This window comes from Panthera uncia, assembly GCF_023721935.1.
Source record: "Panthera uncia isolate 11264 chromosome A1 unlocalized genomic scaffold, Puncia_PCG_1.0 HiC_scaffold_17, whole genome shotgun sequence".
In the NCBI taxonomy this organism is placed as follows: Eukaryota; Metazoa; Chordata; class Mammalia; order Carnivora; family Felidae; genus Panthera; species Panthera uncia.
In genome coordinates, this window is record NW_026057577.1 from 18,714,995 (window position 1) to 18,727,883 (window position 12,889).

General features: G+C 45.8%; 1 pseudogene; it reads left to right on the forward strand.

The window, feature by feature from the left end:
• The first annotated feature begins 393 nt into the window (after positions 1-393).
• LOC125935197 (regulator of nonsense transcripts 1-like) lies at positions 394-4,432 on the forward strand (annotated as a pseudogene).
• Positions 4,433-12,889: the final 8,457 nt, after the last annotated feature.

A 12,889-nucleotide genomic window follows, 5' to 3' on the forward strand; every position in this document is an offset into this window, starting at 1 on the left:
GGTAATCCAGATACTGGTTTTCAGAAACAGATTTTAACTGTGATTAATGGATCACAAGGGATAACAAGATGGAACAATGAACCAGAAAACCGGAAATTTCTATCGAAAGCATCAAATGGAAATTCTCAAACTCAGACTAAAAAACAACACTATCGGAAGTCAGGAATGCAAGAGAGGCCACTTCACGCTGGCCAGAAGGGATCAAAGTAAAACTACTCACCGCAGGGGGTTGCGGGGCATTCTGCGGGGAGCTGCTAGCGGTGAAGGTGAAGGGCGGCCCCAGGGGGCTGCAGGGTCTGGGTGCACTAAGTTCGCCGCCCGCCCGCCCTGCCGCCGCCACAAGTCCGGCTGTACCAAAGTCCCGGTGACCTCTGGACTCCACCCGATGGCACCATGCGCTGGCGGGCGGAGGGGCCCAGCTCACGGACGCTCATCCTGCTGGACTTCCAAGGGGACAAACTGCTGGGCTGCATACTCAAGCCCAAGTTCACTGACTTCACCCTCCCCAGCCAGGAGCAAAGGTTCGAAGGGCCTGGAGGAGGCTGTGCGCGGGCGGGCAACCCCGACAGCAGCTTGGGAAGCACCAACCGCATCCTGCGTCACGGGTCCGTGGATAACAGCGTAGCCAAACCTCGCCAGTTGCTCACCAAGTTGAACTTTGAATATGTAGATACCTGTGAGGCAAAGGGTCTCCCCGGGCTTGCAAACAGTTTCTGCAAAATACACAGTACTGTTTGCCTGATTTACTGTAAGAGCAGCAAGAGGAGGGGCTGTAACCCACGTGTAAAAACGCCTCGCAGCCGCAATGTAAATCACTTCCTGGGGGCCACATGCACAGAGGCGACTCGCCGCCAGGTTGGGCCTCTCTGACAGACGGTTCTGGAATGTTCTAAGGGTGGCTGGCTCACCGTCTTCCTCCTCGGCTTCAATCCTGCCAGTGCCAACTGGGTCAAAGCGCTGCCGTCCGAACGGCCCAGTCAAAACAGCCTCAACTGCACCACCCGGGACCGCTCGGAGCTGAGGCTCCCTGCGCTAACGAGGCAAGATCCCCTTCGAGCAGGAGTCGCTGTGGGCTGGGCACGTCACCACCCTGCAGATCAATCCGCTGTGTGGAAGCACTGGGGCAGGGAAATCCTTCCGCTACCTTGCAGGACATAGAGAAGCCAGGGTTGGGAGGAGCCAGAGAGCGTCGTCCGGCTATAGGAGGACGCCTACCACGACCGGATCCTAGCTGGTCCCCTCATCAAGGTGGAGGCCAACTCTGATAAGAAACCAGAAAGAGTCCCAGTGTCAAGATAACATTATGGCAAGGCGGCCCGTGGTCCTTAACGAGAACACAATTGCCTACTTTACTCTGCCTAAGACTGAGTATGAGTGCTCTGCTAATGAGGCTTCAGCCAGAATTTGTTTGGGATATGCAGCTCACCCAAGGGGACCAGATATGCCTGCGTACAAAGGAAATGGAGTTGGCACCCCCTGTGCAAAGTGATCAGCCACGTCATCGAGATCCCTGTCAATTATGGTGATGAGATCACCACTGAGCTGCAGAGCAGTAATGAACGTGCCTGTGGAGGAAATCATCACTTCCAGGTGGATTTCAGGTGGAAGTCAACCTCGTTCCACAACACGCGGAGCACGCTGAAAATGTTTGCACTGGAGGAGACCTCGATATGGGGTTACATCAGCCACCAGCTGGAGGACATGATCGTCAGATGCCAGCTGCCCCAAAATTTCATGGCAGAAGGACTCCCCAACCTGAACCAGTCTTCAGGTTTACACGTAAAGACTGTGCAGTAAAGACCAACAAGCCAGGATGCAGGAACTGCCAGGCACCGGGAAGATGGTCACCTTGGCCCCCATCAGTTACCACCTGGCCGGGGGAAGCAGTGCACCCCTATTTGTGTTCCAAGTAATACAGGCATCGATCAGCTAACGAGAAGATCCACCAGACAGGGCTGCGAGTCATGCTGTTCTGGATGAGGACTCAGTATCACTTCTGGCCCTGCACAACCAGGTCAAGAGCACGGATAGCCTGCCAAGTTCCAGAAGCTACACCAACTGAAGGAAGAGACAGGGAGCTGTTATTGGCAGAAGAGAAGCCGCACCTGACCCTGAAGCTCGCCACGGAGAACGAGCTGCTTATGAGCACAGATGTAGGTATGGGTGTGGGCAACGGAGGCCCCTTTTAATTGGCGCACGCGCCCATGCCACTGAGCTGGAGGAAATGCATGGTCCTGGGAGCCAAGTAGCTCATCTTCATGGGTGACCAATGCCTGAAGAGGTTCCTCTTCAGAAAGGCATTGCTGCAGCAGATCGTATGAAGAAGGGATTGGATTTCCAGTGACCCCCGACCGGATGTTCTAGGTGGCCCAGAGCCCAGAGGAGATTGCCAGCTGAAGCAGCTTCTGCCTGAATAGGAAGGAGACTGCAAACACAGAGTAGATCGTCCCAAAGCTGCTAAAGGAAGGTGCCAAGCCAGACCAGATCGGCATCATCAGGCCCTTATCCGGGGCTAGCATCCTACCTGATGCAACACGTGCAATTCAGAGGCTCCCTGCATCCCGGGAAGTAGAATTCACTCACATGGACACATTCCAGGGCCAGCAAAAGGTCTTTATCTAACGCTCCTGCATATGGGCTACTGAGCAACAAGGCATTGGATTTTTAAACAAGCCCAGACAGCTTAACATGGCCCTGACCAAAGCATGATGGTGAGGTCCTTGTCATAGTCGACCCAAAGGTCCTATCCTCACAGCAGCACTGGAAACACCTGCTGAACTACTACAAAGAGCAAAAGGTGCTGGTGGAAGGCTCCTGAACTCTACCTGTAGTAAAACTTCCTGCTGCTCAGGAAGCCCAGGCAGCCGGTCATCACCATCTATGCAGGGGTCAGATATGACCCCAGGAGGCTATGACCCCAGGGCCAGGCTATGATCAGAGCAGCCAGAGCTGGCCCTGGAACACGTACTTCCAGACCCATGACCCAGATGGGCATGATCCGTGCCAGGGCCAGCCACACGGCTGCCATGGACATTCGCCATCCCCTTCAACCTGGTTGTGTGGCCCGTGCTGCCTCAGGGGTATTTTGGACAGGCCGACCCAGGGAATCCCAAAAGGCAAGGCCGATCCTGGAGGATGCTGGATGAACAGCTCTGAGCTTCCTGGGCCCAGCCACAGGCATCTCCCTGCCCACCAGGCCAGTCAGGAGGTGGCATTACAGCCGTTCTCACTGGGCGCCCTGGCTCAGAGCTCTGTCTTCAGAAGCCAGCCCTCCAAGGTGAGCCAGCCCAAGCTGTCCCAGGACAGTTACCCTTGGCAATCAGTTTCAGTCACACATCGATTGAGGTGGCACTGTTGCAAGGCTCCTCGCGGAGGCACAGTGCAGTGATGGGGCTGTCCCACTACCAGAAGGGGACTCAGTCCAGCAGCTCTTCTTTTGAATAATAAAAAGTAAAATAAATAAATGGATACCTGTTTTCCGCTGCTGAAACTGGAGGGCTACTGTTAGCCACAGGAGAGGAGCAACTGAGGGAGAGAAGATCCGAGACAGAACAAGGGCCCACCGCTGGCCCACAAGACAATAAGATGGGAGCCCTCTGCCAGCCCCTGGGCAGGGAGGCCCCATGCCAAAGCAGCCACACTGAGTACCCGGGGCGGAGGGAGGAAGCCCCTGATCTCAGAGTAGGCCTTTTGTCTGTTTGCTCTCTTCTCTTTTATAGAAAGGGGACGGTGTTTTAGAAAGAAGAAAACTTCGCATTTGAGTGCCCCAGCAGGTCCCTGGCAGGTGGCTCCTTGCAGGTGGCCAGGTTCCACACTGGCCCCCTGTCTGTGTTCTCAGAGGGCTGTCATTGAAAGAAAAAACAGCATTTGCGGGCTTTCTGCATTTGAAAGATTCTTTCAAAGGTGTACTGAAAAATATCTTCATGCCAAGTTTGTCTCGCACGTGTTAGTGGTGGATGATGGAGATGGGAGATGTTTGGGATCCTCGAGTTTAGGATCAACACCTGTGACGAGATCCGGAGACACAGTTCTGCTTTCAGTTTTAGCTGCCAATGGCTGTTCCCACAATGAGGGTAGTGAGGGGACACCGAGCCAGGCCGGACAGCTCCCCGGTTCTCTGCTGCACTCTGAAAATCAAAGCGCTGACCATGTCCGGTGGCCTCGCCCCCTTACTCCAAGGGGTTCTGGCAAGACTGGCCGTGAGGCCAGAGAGCAGGAAGGTGGCTATTCTCAGGCTAATGGCTTCTTCCCAGAGTCCTTCCCAAGGATTTGGTGGAAGACAATGGCCAAGAAGGCCCATCTCCGTGGAGATGTCTACAGTCCCTGTGGCCTGTTAGACAAGCTGAGCCCCCCACCCCTCTTTGTTCTCCGAACCAATCCCAGACTTAAAACCTCTCTACCTGTGGGCACAGGTTCAATGAGCAGGGGGTAGTATCAGAAATAAGTTGGTCCTGTGCCAGAGTTTGGAGGAGTCTGTCACATCAGCTAGTGAAGGAGGCATGTACCTGGATGGGGGTTGCAACTGAAAAACATGCTGGAGCTTGGAGAACCACCCCTAGGTTCTTGCTCACCGTGGTGACCCCCCAGTGACCACCTAGTTGGGAACCGTGCCTTCCTAGGCAGTAGGGGCCCTGATCTCCCCTTGACACTGGCACTTTTTCGAAGCCTCCAGATTCCAGCTTGTGCACTGGAGAGACAGGGACACCCAGGCCACTTTCCTACTAGCCAGGGCTCTTATTTATTACCGCTGCTATCGGGTTTTGGTTCCCCCCTTTTTCGGTGGGGTGCATCGACACACAGTATGTGTGAGGCATGACCCATTGTGTGACGCACCCCCTGGTGACTCCCGTGCCCACCAATCCCGTCCCACTGTTCCATTCATTGGAATGCTTTGCCACCACTTTGCTATGTGCTTTGTTCTCTACCTTCCTAGTGGCAGTGATTCTGAGTTTTCCCAAACCAAGGAGCATCTGTACCAAGGCAACTTTGCATTTTTGGTCAATTTGTCTTAAGCTCTTTTAACACCAATAAAGTCTTAATGAGCACACAAACCAAAAACTACATACGACAGTAACCATGTTGTAAGTAACCGTGACAAAGTCAAGCAGCCAACGTTGTTACACGTTGTTACATGGTATACAAAATAATACAAAATCTCTGGGAAAAGATGTGACAGTTTTTAATCAAAGTAAGTAATGTATTTTCCTTATGATCCAGCCATTTCTATGATCTTAGCATTCAAACTAAGACAAATGAGCATACCAAAAAAAAGACCCGAATGAGGGTATTTATAGCAGTTTTGTCATATCTCAAAACTAGAATGAGTTCAGTTGTCCATCTATAGAATAAATTAAAAAATAATAGGGGGACCTGGGTGGCTCAGTTGGTTGAGCGTCCAACTTCAGCTCAGGTCAGGATCTCCCAGTTTGTGAGTTCGAGCCCCGTATCAGGCTCTGTGCTGACAGCTCGGGGCCTGGAGCCTGCTTTGGGTTCTGTGTCTCCCTCTCTCTCTGCCCCTTCCCTGCTCATACTATCTCTCTCTCAAAAATACATAAACATTAAAAAATTTTTTAAATAAATAAACTGTATAATATTCATACAATGGAATAGTATTCAGCAATAAAAGAGAATGAACTACCATTATGGATTGAATTGTATGTATCCTCCAAAAAAGAAAGATTGAAGCCTTTACTCCCAATACCTGAGAATTTGACCTTACTTGGAAATGGGATTTTTATAGAAGTAGTCAAGTTAAAATGAGGCTGATGACCAGTAGAACTGGTGTCTTTATAAAAGGGGGGAATTTGGATTCAAAGACTGAAACACAGAGGGAAGATGGTCTGAAGATTCAAAGGGAGAAGACAGTCATGTGACTATAGCGATGCATCTATAAGCCAAGGAATGCCAAAGGTGGCTGCCAGATAGCAAATGCTAGAAGAAGCAAGGAAGAGCTCTGCCCTAGAGCTACCAGAGAGACCACGGCCATTCTAGTGCCTTGATTTCAGACTTCTGGTCTCCAAACTTAGAAAATAAATGTCCATTGTTTGAAGCCGCTCAATTTTTGCTGTTTTTTATGCCCACCCTGGAAATGAATACAACTACTAAAAAAATTTACTCTCAGAAGATGATACAGGTGAATAGATAGATGAATCTCAAAAGCCCTATGTTGAGTAAAAAAGCTTTACATGAAAGATGCGTACTGTATAATTCACTTTAAACGAAGCTCTACGACAGGTAAATCTGTGGTGGAAAAAAAATGACAACAGTGCTTGTTTACGAGCGTGGAAATTGGGGTTGACTGGGAATGGGTATGAGAAAACTTTCTGGGGTGATGATAATGTTCTGTATCTTGATAAGCGGTTGGTTAACACAAGTGTTTGCAATTATTAAAACTCAGCAAATGAATGTTAGCAATTTGTACATTTCATTGTATGTAAATTCTACCTAAAACAAAACACACCCTATAAACAAATGCTGAACTCTAGCTAGTGGTGTCTGTGGCATTTAGAAAGGAGGGTACTGATGTCTGAAATTTAATTTGAAATGCATTAACGAGTGAGATGGATCGATGAATGGATACAAAGATGGGTAGGTAGATATGTGATTATGCAACTATAATACACTGTCAACGGTAGAATATAGTTGACGGCTATATGAGTGTTGAATATAAACTTCTTTCTGTTCTTTTGCGTTTGAGTATTTTCATCATAAAATGTTAGAGAAAACAAAAGAGAGTAATGTAGGAGTTAATATCGGAGTTTAACATAGGAGTTTACCAAGAAATTAGACAAAGCTAAAGAGAGGTGTAGTCAGGCTGAAGAATTAAGAAAAGAACTGAAAATATAGAAGGGTGCATCAGTGACTCTAGAATCAGTGATTTATAAATACTACATAGAGCTGGAATTATAGAAGGGAAGGAGAAGGAGAATGGGATAGAAGCATTTTTTAAAACATACTAGCTCAGAAGTTTTCCAAGCAGATGAAAGACTTCAAGCCACATATTCAGTTAATGAAATGAGTTACAAGCATTTCCTCAGAGTACAAAGAAAACCACAGCTACATACGTCTAGTCAGATTGTTGACAAAAACAGAAAGCTCTCCAGGCATTCAGAGGAGCAACATTCAGACTGAGAGCTCACTTCTCCATGCAATGACATCTTTAAAGTGAGGCACAATGGGGGCACCTGGGTGGCCCAGTCACTTGAGCATCCGTCTTCAGCCAAGATCATGATCAGCCCAGGTCATGAATGACCTAGGTAATGACTGACCTCAGGTGATAATCTCAGGGTTCGTGGGTCAAGCCCCATGTTGGGCTTTGCTCTGACAGTGCGAAGCCTGCTTCCATCTCTCTGTCTCCCTCTCTCTCTGCCCCTCACTTGCTTGGGCCTTCTCTCTCCCAAAAATAAACATTAAAATAATTTAAAGTGAGGCACATGGACAGAGCTAGCATTCCTTAGCCTAACCGCTTCACAGACCTTATCCCATTTAATCCTCATATCTCCCCAGCCCCCAAACTGGGCTGTATTAATGTCCCCATTGTAATAAAATGAAATTGAGGCCTGAAAAAGTTAATGATATACATAAATGTGGACGGCTAACCAGTGGTAAAGATTTCAATTTAGCTGCGACAGACTGCAAATATATTCATCTGATATATTATGCTTCCTCCTATATTATAAATGTTCTGCTTTTTTTCCCTCCCCATTCCTGTCCATCTGCCTAGGCTCTCGATCTTGATATCCGCTGATTCGGCAATCTCCTTGCCAAGCCTTGTAGCAGTTATAACAATATACTTGGGGTTAATAGTGAAAAAGGAGAGAGAGAAAGAGAAAGTGAATGTGCTTGAACACTAGTATCTAATATTGGATAACAAGGATACAGATCACATTATTGTATGGTGCTGGAGCACTGACTGTAGAGAGAATACATTTAATTGGCATCTTTTCTTTGAATACAGTATATCTAGTCTCCATTTTGACACCCTAGTAGACGACTGAAATGCTACCTTGCGTCTTGTTAACACCGGATTGTAAAGTGTATATTATTATAGAAAATTGACAGGGTGATGAGCTGTCACTTTAGCTAAGAGAATATCCTATTTTTAATGAATATTATTTCATAAAGAAATGTGCTGATGACAGCTTATTTCAGTGGAAACTGTTGACGCCTAACCTTTCTGCTAGACAACATTATATCAGTGGTGACTATACCTGAAAAAAAACGATACCAGATCCTAGAAATGTGTGAGAATAATTGTTGATAAATGACTACCTAAGAGTAAGCAGGAGTGTAGTGTGTTAGCATATATGTTACAGGAAGTTTTGCAGGGGGATATATTTTTTATGATAAGATAGTGATGTACATCCCAATAATATTGTTATTATATTTTTATTTAAGCCTGTGATGAGATGTAAACCTCTGTCTTCAGAATAAGTGTGTGTGTGTGGAGGTGAACTCACAGACGTGCGTACACATCTATATATCTATATAGATAAACATATGCATATAGATAAAATTCCAAAGTCAATACCTACATAAATGCATCCAATCTGGCACCTAAACTCCAATCTTCTACTGATCACCGGAATTAGGAGAACCAAGGTCGAGGCCTGATTCTATACGTTTATTTAGTAATCTTGGGAAAGTCACTTCATCTCTTATTTAAGTTGATTTTACTTCTCAGTTAAAACGAAGACAATAATACTGCCCTACATGCTTCAGAAGGTGGCCAGGAGGCATTGCAAAGAGCTCATATGTATGAAATAAACTTGATATCGCAAAAAGATACCACCATTAGGTATATACTTGTATGTTATTATATTATGTATTATATATTAAGTACAATTATGAATATAAATACAAATATTATGATACGGGCTAGGAGTCACCAAACTATGAGTTCAAATAAGGGCCAATGGTTGTTAACAATAATAATCTAATTTCAACATTCCATTGCCCAGATGCTAATGAAGCCACCTCGAAATCGGACCCAGCTTGTTCTAGGAAACAAGGGGAAGCTTATGGAAGCTTATGGAAGGTCTTCTCGTGTTCCTGGTTCTGCTCACTAATACTTCCATGAAGCCATCAGAGGTGCCCGTGCCACCTCGTCCCAGCCTACCTGTCCAAAGTGACATCTGCATCCAGATGCCACCTTCACAACCCCCAAAGTGGTCGATGATCAAAGGGCCCAGAGTGCCTCTGTGCTCCTGTCCTGCACACAGAGCGAGAGAATGCCCATCACACTGGCACCATATCCAAGTCACTCTTTGTCACACTGGCAAGAAGCTGTGTTTCTAAGCGCCCTCTGTTTCCTCCTGCCACCCTCTCTGCCCACAGGACCCTGTCAGGAGTCCAGGTTTACAGCCCAAAGTCTTGGTTTTTCCCATTCCTTCCAGCCTCTTCCTTTCCTTTCTCCCTGTATATGAAAACCCCTGGTCTCATTTTCTTCTAACCAGAAAGTATTTTATAAGTGGCATCCTGTCAGGCATATTTCACCAGTTTGCCAGACTTGGCTAGAAATGTCTGACCGAAATCGGATTGGGCACGCTTAGTGTTCAAGTTACTCGTGGCTGTGTAACATACTTTAGTGACCTCAGACAGTAGTGGTGTTTTGTTGTTCACAATTCTCTACATTGACTGGATGGGTCTTTTGCCGGTCTTCCTGAGCTGGCTCATGGAGAGGAATTCAGTGGAGTTAACTGGCAGCTGGGCTCAGCTAAAACACTGGGATGGCTATGCCCCAAGTGTATACCAAATAAAGACAGAAGCTGCCAGTCCTCTTAAAGCTCAGATTCTCAGATGCACAGCACTATTTCCATAGCATTCTGTCGCTCAAAGGAAGCCACAAGGCCAGCCCAAGTTCAAGGAGATATGGCTTCTACTTCTTGATGGAAAAGGCACACAAATAGGGAGATGATAGGAATTGCTGGAGTGGCATCTTTGAAGGCAAGCAAGCGACTAGAGCTGAGCCTCTGGAGGCCACAGCGCACAACCCTCGCACCTGCAGAATACACAGTCCCCCTCCCAAGACCCCCACATCTCATCCAATTACAGCATTAGCTCCAAGTCCTGGATTTTATCATTAAATCTGTTCCACATGTAGACAAGTCTCCCCGGATTCAGTTACTCAGATGCACCTGCTCAAGTGTAGCTCTCTTGATGTGTGAATGAAAATGGCTGCTTCATCTGCCTCCCCCTTCGCCCCCCACATACATACAAGATGCAATAGCGAGAGGGGGGGTGGGGCAGGAAAACTGTAACAGGGATTCCTGTTCAAGAAAGGGAACTATGGAAGGTACACTGAGCTACTGCTCCATAGCAATTCTGAAACCTGGTCAGGGACATATTTTTAGGTCCCCTACTATGGGGACAGGGAATGTTACTTGATGAGGGACCAGCTCTGCCCTCTGGGAATAACTCTCCCGACTCATTGTTCTCTTGGCTCCTGGCTTGTGCAGGAGGCTCTTGGCTCTGTTCTCAGTACAAATAAAGAAATAGCCACCATCGCACAATCAGTGTACTATTTTGGGTCTCTGACAATGCATTCGGCTTGCCAACAGCTGACCAGGATTTCTTAAAAGTTCAACAGGGGCCGTGTAACCTTCCCATTCATGTGAACACATTCAACTGTGCATGTGGCAATGCTCAAGTCACTTGTATAAACTCATCAGAATAATTATGCAACGAATACACGAATAATCTATATAAGTTATGTGCAAAGTTAAACTGTCTTCTACCACACTTAAGCTGTGAAGAAATATTTCTTGTGATCTAGGAACTGCAATAGTGTTTTAATGTCTCTTAAATATGCTCTTTTTCTTAGTCCTAGAAAGGTAAGGAGGACGTAGCTTCCTCCAGACCCAGAAGTGAAACTCGGTGCTATCGCTGACTTCAGAAGTGCCTCAAAAGAAGAAAAAAGCAACAAGAGAGATTTGCCGGGATCTCTCTCTCTGTCTCCTGGATATCTGCGGTAAAGAAAAGAAACCTTCTAATTGGACACAGTATAGTACCTTTTGGGAATAGTAATACTAACAATACTTCAGCTCTCAGGCTCTTCCGTGCTTCTGGGAAACTGTCTCATACAAGTTTTAGGTGAGAAGTCCAGAATCTGAGAAACAGGTGCATATCAAAAATATTCCTGTGTACCCCAGTAGTCGACCCACATTAAAATAGATTTCCAATAGGGGTGCCTGGGTGGCTCAGTTGGTTGAGCATCCAAATTCAGCTCAGGTCACGATCTCATGGTCCGTGAGTTTGAGCCCCGCGTCGGGCTCTGGGCTGATGGCTCAGAGCGTGGAGCCTGTTTCAGATTCTGTGTCTCCCTCTCTCTCTGCCCCTCCCCCGTTCATGCTCTGTCTCTCTCTGTCTCAAAAATAAATAAACATTAAAAAAAATTTAAAATAGATTTCCAATAATGTAAATATTAATTGCAATATTATTGATCCTTTTCACCATCCTTCCTATAATTACTTAAATAAGCAAATATATATATGGGGCTCCTGGGTGGCTCAGTCAGTGGAGCATCCAACTCTTGATTTTGACTCAGGTCGTGATCTCACAGTTTGTGGGTTCGAGCCCCACATCAGACTCTGCCTGGGTTTCTCTCTTTCTCTCTCTCTCTGCCCCTTCCCTGCTCATACATTCTGTCTCTCTCAAAAATAAGTAAGTAAACTTTAAAAAAAAACAACATATATTCACTTCCAAACAGACTTGAAAGGGCATATTATAAGATAAAGGAAGAAGGATTTCATGTTCTTTGGCTTTTTTTTTTTTTTTTTCCTGCTCGTCAGATCTCAACCACACAAGTCTTGGCAAAGAAAGTCTTGAAAATCGGTGGAAGGTTTTGGTACTGTCCGTGTCAGACTGGAAAATCATTTGTTTTTAATATTGTATATATTTTTCAATGTTATATAATAGTGTATTTCTCCCAGACACTATGCTGGGCACGTACTCTAGTTTTTCCCTGGATCTTCCGAGCATCCCTTCAACATTATCATCACTTATAACTGAGCTCAGAGATATGAGATACCTCGTGTGAAGTCTTATGCCTGAGTGTGCCATATCTGTCATATTCCAGAGCCATAACCCTGTCCCACCCGTGTTCCTTACCTTACAGATTACTACTTTCTCCTAGGGTGTATTTTACACCTTCCTCTACTATGTCCCCCGGCTAAAACCTACTACGAAGTTCTCGCTAAATAAAATGGCGAGCTCTTATCTGAAACAAGCAAGATTCAAATAACTTGAAGGGGAAAGCTTGCTCGAGGATAACGTATTATTTTAAGGGCATCCCTCAGAGTTATAATGATAAATGAAATTATATTACATATCTCAATAAAGAGGAAACTATCTTCTCCAGAGCACATAAAATTAGTTACAAAATTAAAAATTGAGAAGTGAGACGTAAATGAAGGCCATCAATTAATTTTTATAAAAGACTGGCACCATTTTGAAAAAGTTCAATTGTCTCCTCAATGAAAATTAGATAAATAACTTCATTTTATTGAGAAAAAATATTACGATCTGAGAGATAGAACTGGAGGCTTTTCGCCTTCAATTAAAAATATCAATCCTCCAGCAGAGTCCCCCAAATTATTCATCCGCAAATGAGCACACACTCAAAAGAGGATTTCACCTAGAGAGCAAAGGAGCAGGAGCTGACAGAGATGCTTCTTTTTATTTGTGATTCTATTTCATCAGTGATAATGAGATTTTTTTTAAATACCCTAACAATGGTCGAATAAATATTTAAGTTGTTACAAGCTCCAGGTACTGTCTTATCAGCTGTAACCTACATGCCGAAGGGACCTTAAGACACTGAACGTATTTTCCAAGTACTTGAGGCTTCTCTAGGTTTCAGGGGCATCTTAGGGCCGCTTGAAAAAGTCAC